This window comes from Melospiza melodia, chromosome 24, assembly GCF_035770615.1.
Source record: "Melospiza melodia melodia isolate bMelMel2 chromosome 24, bMelMel2.pri, whole genome shotgun sequence".
NCBI classification, from domain to species: domain Eukaryota; kingdom Metazoa; phylum Chordata; class Aves; order Passeriformes; family Passerellidae; genus Melospiza; species Melospiza melodia.
Genome location: NC_086217.1, coordinates 4,056,273 through 4,065,103, shown reverse-complemented (window position 1 = coordinate 4,065,103; position 8,831 = coordinate 4,056,273).

Genomic DNA, 8,831 nt, shown 5'->3' with positions numbered 1-8,831 from the left:
AAGTTTTTCCTGTCCATCCATCTCTGAGGCTCCCTCATGCTCCCAGGTCCATGCCATGATGGGATCCCTTGTGCTCATTCCAGGTTTTTGCTGCTGGTGCTGGCACCAGGCACATTCTCTCTCTGTGCTCTGCTGCTGCTGGGGCTGATGATGATGATGGTGGTGGCGATGAAGCCAGTCGGGTGAAAGAACTGACCAGGCTACAGGCCTGCAGTTTAAATGTGGTGGAAGGAGTGCTGATCCTGCCTTGAGTGAATGTAGCCAGGGCAGGACCCAGGCTCCCTCCCATCTCCTCGTACACAGATTTGTGCTTTATTCACTGCTCGTTCCTTGAAGCTGACCCTGCACACAGCTCCCCGGGCAGGGCTTGTGCTGCAGCTGGGTCTGCCTGTCCAGGGCAGGGGCTCTGGGCTGCCTGCACACTGACAGCTCTGTGCCATCATCCCAGCCATGGACCTGCCCATTCCTCCTGCAGCTTCCCAAGGGATGGTCCTGCAGCCTGCCAGCCTCGCCAGCCATCCCTGCCCCCTCTGCCCAGAGACTGCCCCCACCTCTGCAGCTCATTTGCTCAGACATTTAATGAGTGTTTCATTCAGCCAGTGCCGCAGGTAGCACAGGGAAACCCGGGGGCACAGAGGCCAGGAGATGCCTTCCCTGCTTTGAGGTTTGTTTCTCCCTCCCCTGACTCAATCGGCTCATTAAGTGCCAATTTGACCTCCCCACTCTCAGATGTCTCCAGTCTGCACCGGTAAATGGATTTGTGTGTCTCCAGCAGGAACCTCCCCGAGCTGAGCCTGGCGTTGGAGCAGGCACAGGGGGGATGCTCGGGCTGTCCCTGAGCTCGGCCCTGCTGCCACCGAGCCGAAGCCAAGCGAGTGCTGAGAGGGGCAGGACGGAGCCGGAGCTCCTCCGCAAAGGCTCGGGGAGCTGCAGGTAGCGGGAGCCGCAGCCGCCGGCACCGTGCCCGTGACGCACCGAGCAGGAGGTGACCCTGCCCTCCTGTCGCAGCTTTGTCACTGCCTCGCCGTGGGACTGCAGCAAGTCCCTTCCCATCTGCTCCCTGCCTTCGCCTCGGAGCCGGGAGCAGTGTGCGAGCGCAGCGCAACAGGGTGCGGGGCGCTGGCTGCGGGCTGTCCCCAGAGCCCTCACGCAGCCGGTGCTCTCAAGCATTCCACACAGCCAGACACTCATCCGAGCTCCCCGAACAGCAAGGGTGGAGTGGGACCTCCTCAGAGCTGTTTAAGACCAGTTGAGTGTCAATGTCAGCCCGGTGATGTCCCCACAGCTGAAGTCACTGCTCGCTCTCCTCCCAAGCTGAGGTATGAAGAGAGTCAGGCAGCCAGGCTGCAGGACTGCTCCTTTTGGGAAACACCTTGCTCAGCGCATGTAAAAGCATCCCAGTGGTTTATCCCTGGCCCTTCACACCAGACAAACAGGAGGAGCAGTCCTGCAGTTCCTCCTTACTGGCACTGGTGCATCAGCGAGGAGGTGACAGCACATCACAGAAGGCTCCTCTCTACCCAGCTTGAGCAAATGTCATCCAGAGAACCAAAACCAGCAGGGACCCAAATATCTCCATGAATCTCCATAGGCTGAGGAGTGACATCCTCCCCCCCAGCCCCCCTCACTGTCCCACCCCCAGCCCCAGAGCCCTGAGGGGACAGGAGGGGGACAGCAGGGGGACAGCAGAGCACGTACGGTTCGACTTTGTTGCAGAAGCGGCGCCGCAGCATGAGGACCAGTGGACCCAGGATCAGGATGGTGGTGCACATGGCGCTTCCTCCATCACCACCACAGCCCTTCAATCCCTCTGGAGCACTGCTCAGCCCAGGGCTGTCACCCGTGCCTGGCTGGCCTGCCACGCCAGCTCATGGGCACCTCTCCCCAGCAGCCACCTGAAAGATCTCAGGGAGGGTTTTAGGAGGAATTAAGGCAGGATCAGATGTATTTAAGAGGCAGCAAATGAGGACGCTCTCCTCTGACCTCTGGATGGGAGGGAGCCCTGGAGCTGGTCTGTGACCCCTTGAGCATTTAATTGGTTTTGGAGTGTGGTGCTCCTGTCCTGGTTGGTCCCAGCTCTGCACCTTGGCCAGGTGGGTGCTGGGGGTGACGTGTCCAGGACCAGGCCAGTTCCCACCTCATCCACCCCGTGGCACCCCCAGTCTGTCTTCCTGCCCCCAGCAGCCCCACAACACCAGGGCTGGGTGCTGCCCTCTTCTCCCCCCTTTCCCATGTGCCTCCCTGCCCTCTGTGCCCTGGAGGACTGACAGTGGGTAGCACGGTCAGGATGGATGGAGATGAGAGATCTCTGCAGCCAGGGCTGGAATTTGGGCTTTATTGCAAAGGGCCTGGGTGCAGAGCCCTGCTGGGAGCTGCAAAACACAGCTCAGAGCAGGCCCAAAGAGAAGCCCCAAAGAGAGAGAGCGAGAGAGCGAAGAATAAAAGCAAGAGGGAAAGAGAGCGAGGTTCCCATTACAATACAATAAATCTTCTTCTGTGTTGAATATTCTGATTCTCACTAGCCAATCTAGTACAAGATACAAATCCTACAGCATTTACATACAGCCTATAAGAATCACTACATTACCATACTGGATTACATTTTTAACCCTATAAACTCCTCTTTGGGCCCCTTCTGCCAAGCTGGCAGGGTCTGCTCTGACCCTTGGGCCTGTCTGCAAGCAGAGGGTGTTGTTCCATCAAAAGGGGATCACCTTCAGCTGGCCACACCATTGTTTTCCAGTTGTTCAGTAACTAAGGGATCTCAAAGCTTGCTTTCATTTCAATCTCGCTTATAGTTTCCATATGGTCAAAACCTTTTGCCAGGCAATCACATTTATAAGGCTTTCCTGTTTCATCTTCCCATCTGTGCCCACCTTGCCCTGCTTCTCTCTTTCCCTCCAGCTCCTCCATCCCTCCTCCTGCCAGACCTGCCTCAACCCGTCCCCCCCTCCCTGGCTCCAGTAATCTGACAGGCTCAGACCTGCTGTAATTCCCTGTGGACTCGTCTCAGCCAGCTGATCCCAAACCTTGTCTGCATCCTTCCCCCACCCAGACTGGGTTTGCCTCCTCCTCCCTGCTCTCCCATAGCTCAGCAGCACACTCACTTGTCTTCACAGAGCTGCCCTGGCCCTGTGCTCTCCCCCAGATCTCCTTGCCCACCCCATTCTCCTGCCAGGGAAGCCTTTCCCTACACTCTAAGCTCCATGGGCAGTGAATTTCCTTCAAACATCTTGTCCCAGCTCAGCTCTTTGCAAAGCAGAACATGTTCTGGAGTGACTTTGTGGGTTTAGGTTAAAGAGAACAACTGGCAAGCCCCTCTGCAGGAGGGACAGGGGGAAGACAGCAGTGTGTGCCATGCAGATCTGTGGGCACACACATGGGGCTTGATGGTGGTGATGGTGCTGACCTGGAGAAGAGCCCCAGAGCAGGCAGGGAGCTGCAGTCAGCTGTGGCTGTGGGGTTTTGCCCCCAGTGGGGTTTCACCATGAGGGTCCTGCAGTGAACACTCTCAGCACTGGCTGTCCCACATGGACACCACGGCATGGGCTCTGACCCATGGAGTCCAACACTGGTGCTCATCAAAGCTGGGATGTGTCTCCCTTTGGGGCTGTGCACACAACCCTGAGGGTTCTCCCCATGCCCAGCTGCATTTTGGCCTCAGGGCCAAATGTCCATCCAGGGACATTTTGGGACCTGTCAATCCATCCCAATTATTTGGGGCAGGTCCATCCATCCCAATGACAGGGGCTGACATTGGTCTCAGCTGGGCAGCTGAGAAAAGCCCCAGTCTGGGCATTCCCGTAACTCAGGCAGAAAACAGCTTCCTCCTGCAAAAGGGTTTTGAAACCAGAACCAAATCCAAGCAACCTGGAAGGGTCTGGGTTCATTGAGTGCTTGAGCCTGAAAGAAAGCAAAACTGAGCTTTCCAGGAAGCCTGGCTTTCCATGCCCATCCAGCCAGGGCCAGAGATGCCCCCCGAGCCCAGCCATGGCAGGGGCCTGGGACAGCTGTGGTTAGTTCTCTCCTGGTGGACATGTCCTCTCAAAGTACTCCAGCCCTGAAAACAACAGTCTCAAGCAGCTCTTGAAACGTCAGAAAAACCAAATTCCTCTAAGGCAATGCAGTAAACAGCCCCCATTCCTGAACCTGGGGTCGGCGGGAGCAAAGGGGATGGATCTGACCTCGTTACTGGCACCAGCAGGATGGGAAACCTTTGTGAGAGCCGTGGAAGAAACATCCCAAGTGTGTCCTGCAGCCAGATGGAGACAGGAGTGACTAATTCCTTCCTGAGCGTAAGTCAGGCGGCCGGAGGAGCGGAGCTGCCTTGCGCAAGGGGCTGGGGGTGGCCGAGCCCCGAGTCCCTGCCAGCCACCCCCGAGCACGCTGAGCCCCCAGGAGCACGTCCTGCTGTGCTGGGAGCTCACTGGAGCCAAACCAACAGCGGCTGCTGGCTGAGCTGAGCCCAGCAGGCTCAGGGACCTGCCTTTCCCTGGCCATCGGCAGCCAGGCTTTTGTAATCCCTGCGAGGACTCCATGCAGGAATCCATTGCTGCTTGTAAACTCTCCTCTGCAGGCTGACACCAACAAAGTCCCCGTTCTTGCACCCCAGATGCTGCCTGAGACGTTGAGTTTTCTCCTTCAGGGATTTGTTTATAAGCACACAGCCCTCCCTAACAAAGCAGGGCATCATCACTGGGCTGCTCGAGCCCTGGGTGCCCAGCCTGGTGCAGGGGGCAATGCCTGAGTGCTGGCCCCTGCACCCACTTGGGTGGCCTCTGCAATGCCAAACACGTCTTCTAGAATCAATTAACTCTGGCACTGAGGTCATTGGGTGACCTTGGCAGCCAGCACTCGCCCCCTGTGCGGGATTGTGTCACCTCCAAACACTCTTGATTGATGCTGAGAGGTGCTTGGTTCAAAGGCAAGGTAATGTGAGCAGATTAGTTAATGCTTCTTGGCCTGGCCCTTGAGAGCAGGGCTGGAATGACGGGGCAGACAATGGGTTTTGAAGGCTTTTCTTGTTAAGATATGAATCAATGGAGCTGTACGAGGAGCAGGGATGATGTGATCAGAATAAGAATCACGGCTTGTCTTTGAACCAGAGCGAAGTCCCTGATGGTGTTTACTTCATGTCCTGGCACCAAATGTGAGATGATATGAATATATTAGCTTATTGGCTTTCCTGAGCAACCCCTGCCATGCTCAGACCAGCTTCAGGAAGGAAAAGAGCAGCAAAGAGAATCAGTTTGGAAATGTCAACTTGTTTGCCGATAACCCTGTCACTCTTGCTTACCCCTGAAGGGTCTGGCTGTGACAGGGGCTGTGCTCAGGGGGGAAGAGCTGGGCACTGGGGGTGACACCAGGGGCTGTTCAGGATCTGGGGAGATTTACCAGCTGGCTAATGCCTTGTTCATGAAGCCCTGTGGTGCTGGATCTGTCATCTGCTTCCTGAGTGTCTCTTGCTTCATCTCTCCCAGTTGCATCACAAGGTTTCAGTTTCTTCCAAATCCCAGTATGGAAATGGGAGTTTTTGCAACATTCCTAGTCCAGGAACAGGTTAATCTGGGTTGGAAGTGTTCTCCAGGGTTGTCTCACCCTGCCCTGCCCTGTCCTGACAGAGCCCTGGGCAGCACCAGCCCCTCTCCCAGGGCTCCTTTCTTCCTACTGCCCTGGATTTCCTAATCCTTGGGGATTTTTAGGTTGTGTGCGTTGGTAGGGATTTTTGGGGCAGGAAACCAGAAAAACTGTCATAAGGCTTAAGGTCATGGGGAGGTTGTGCTGTCCCCATCACACCCTGCCTGCTGCTGCCCAGGGTCTCCAGCCCATTGTCCCTTCCCAGGCATCACCTCAGTGCTGCTGCTGTCCCAGTGCCCAGCACCCCACACCTTCCTGCTGCCACACATGGGCTGAGGCTGGAGTGGCCACAGGGTCCCTCTGGGAGCTTGGGGGTCCCACTGGGAGGTTTGCTCTGGTGGCACCTCAGTCTGCACAAAGCCACATTTGCTGCTCTGGGAGCCCTGAGCTGAGCAGCCCTGTTCCCATGTAGGAAGGAGCATCTGGGCTGGTTTGGTTTCAGCAGATTCCCCACAGCTCCAGCCGCACCTCCTGCAGCCTGGATTCCATCAGTCAGGAATGTCTGCTCCTCACCACAGCCCAGGTGTCACAGAGCTGGGAGGGGACAGCAGCTCCCTCATTGTCACTCTGCTGGCACATCTCCTCCCAGCCAAGCTGCAGACATGGAACTGTGGAAATCCCAGTTTCTCAGTACTTCAGGCGTTTCTGAGTAAATTGGTGACCAAGACTTCCAGCCATGGGGACAATGACTGCATGATTAAACTCCTCACCTTGGGATGGAGATTCAGGCAGCAATCCAACCCCAGCTGGATCTGGGGGTGTCCTGCTGCCTGCAGCCCCTTTTGCCTCCATCCTGACCCTGCAGAGATGCTCAGGCCACAGGTACTGCCAGCACAGAGCTGGAGCATCAGGATTGCACACAGATCTCCTGGGATCAGAGAAGCTGGGGGAAGGAAACCTGCAATAAGCACAGAGCATTTGTACAGGCTTTAGGCTAAATCCTTCCCTCCCTGGGTAGCAGCACTGCAAAGCTGTGTCCTGGAGTCTTGTTATTCCTTTTCAGGCTGGGACACTGCAGCTGGCAGCAGGGCTGGATTAGAAAGGGGAGAGAGAGGCCTGGCCTGCTGAGCTGGGTGAGCTGGGCTGGCAACCAGCAAAGGTCAGGGTGACAATCCAGCATCTCCAGGTCAGCAGCCCAGAATGGCCCTGGGAGGAGAATGAAGGAGGAGTTGGTGCCTTCAGCCTCATTGAAGCCAGAATGCCAGGACTGCTCCTGTTCTGGCCAGGTTGGTGTCTTGAGGGTCTGGAGAGGGATTCTCACTGCAGCCCTGGAATGCCACCAGCACCAAGGCCTTGGGGCAGCTCCTTCCCAAAGCACTCCCTGCTGGGTCTCATGGGGTGTCTCCTGGGACCACCCCAAGTAATGGTGGCTGTCAGAAGGCCCCAGGGAGCTGACACTGCAAGGGGCACAAGAAATGGCCTGGTGTTCTCCAGGAAACAAATGACAAGGCTGTCCCCAAGCACCACGAAGGGTGGACTCAGACCCAAAGGTCTGGATTTGGGGTGTCTGCCTTCACCACAGAGACAGTGGAGAAGTCAAAGGTGGGGATCTGCCATCATCCACATCCCACACGCTGTGGAGCTGAAGTCTTGGGATTTTTTGCCTTTACCTCCCACTCAAGGATTAGGAGCCAAGTACATTTCTCATTGCACCCAGCACATGAGAGGAGGAGAGGCAATGTGGGAGGGCAGGGGAGGAGTGGGAGAAGCCATCAGCAGGTGGGTACAGACCCCTCAGGAACATGGCATGCCACAAGCAGAGGCCTGGAGGGCCTGGAAACCCATCCTCACCCTCTGCAGCTGGCGTGGAGGATGGCTGGAACAAGCCCTTGATCTCTTCCTGCTGTGCAGAAGCTCTGTGAGAAGCAGGGTGAGGCTCAGCAGGGACAGGGCGCCACAGTGCCACCCCGTCACGGGGACAGCACCACAGCAAGGAGACGGAAAGCAGGAGGGCTGTGATGCTCAGCTGGCGAGGGGAGAGACATCAGGGTGTTGAATCACCTGAGAGAGATGGACTGATTTCCTCAGCACGGATCATGCGGGCTGACCCCACCTCAGCGTCCGCACTGGCCATGGGGACAGAGCTCTCTGTCCCCCTCCCTGAGGGCCCTGTGTGGGCAGCAGGCTCAGCTGAGCTCCCCTGGGGCCGGCAGGCTGCGGTGGTGCCAGGGCAGCATCTCTCTCCTTGCGGAAGGAGTCGCCTCCTAACCCCAAGCCCTGGAGAGCAACAGTCATGGGAAACCATGGAAACCACGGCCGGCGCGTGACGGCATGTGCTGCACTCCTGCCCTTGATTTATGGCCCACCTCTGGGACCAGAGGCACAAATGCAGGGCTCCTGCCACGGGCTGGGGCTTGGAGGCAGTGCAGAATCACCACTGCTTCACTGCCCACCTCCTTTGTGCAGCAGGAGGGCAGGGCTGGGCTCCGGCCAGGGCCAGACGCGGTGAGCCCAGGGAAGGAGGCAGAAACCTGGAAAAGGCCGGGGGATTTCTCACTTGCTTTTCTAATGCTTTCTAATATTTCTAAATTGAGACTTCTGAGCCCAGACATTTTGACTCCTGGGAGTGAGGAAAAGCTCCTGCTGCACCCAGGCACCACGTGCCAGGCTCTGAGCACAGGGTGGATAAGACACCAGGTACAAAAGCTCAAAGATTTCTTTTCTTTAAACACTCAGCAAGTGATGACCAAAACTTGACCCAGATTATCCCCCCAGTGTTCGCATTGGTCAGTATTTGATTTTTCCATTTTTTGAAAGAGCATTTTTTCCCTTTGCACTGTGCTGCAATTTTGCTCAGGGTTTAAGCCAGGTCTCCCTGGGTTTAAGCCAGGTCTAAAGCAGCTCTTCCCCTGCACCTCAAGGGAAGGTGATAAACTCAGCTGTGCCATCCTATGTCCAGAGGGATTTCTCTGCTGCCTGGTGACCACCTGGTGACATTATTTGAGCTGGGGCTCGTGGTTGTTCATCCCAGTGGCTAATGGGCAAAAGGCAAATGCAAACGTGGTGAAAATCTGATGATTCAGCAGCTGCTGGTGGAGCTATCGAACAATTCCTGACCTCTGCCAGGGCTGGGTTGGCCACACTGCTCTGTTGTCACCCTGTCAGCACTCCCAGCTGAGCTTTGCTCTCGAACCAAGGGGTTCAAGGCTGCGTGGAGCTCCCGGTCTGTCCCAGGACGTGTTCCCTGGGGGACC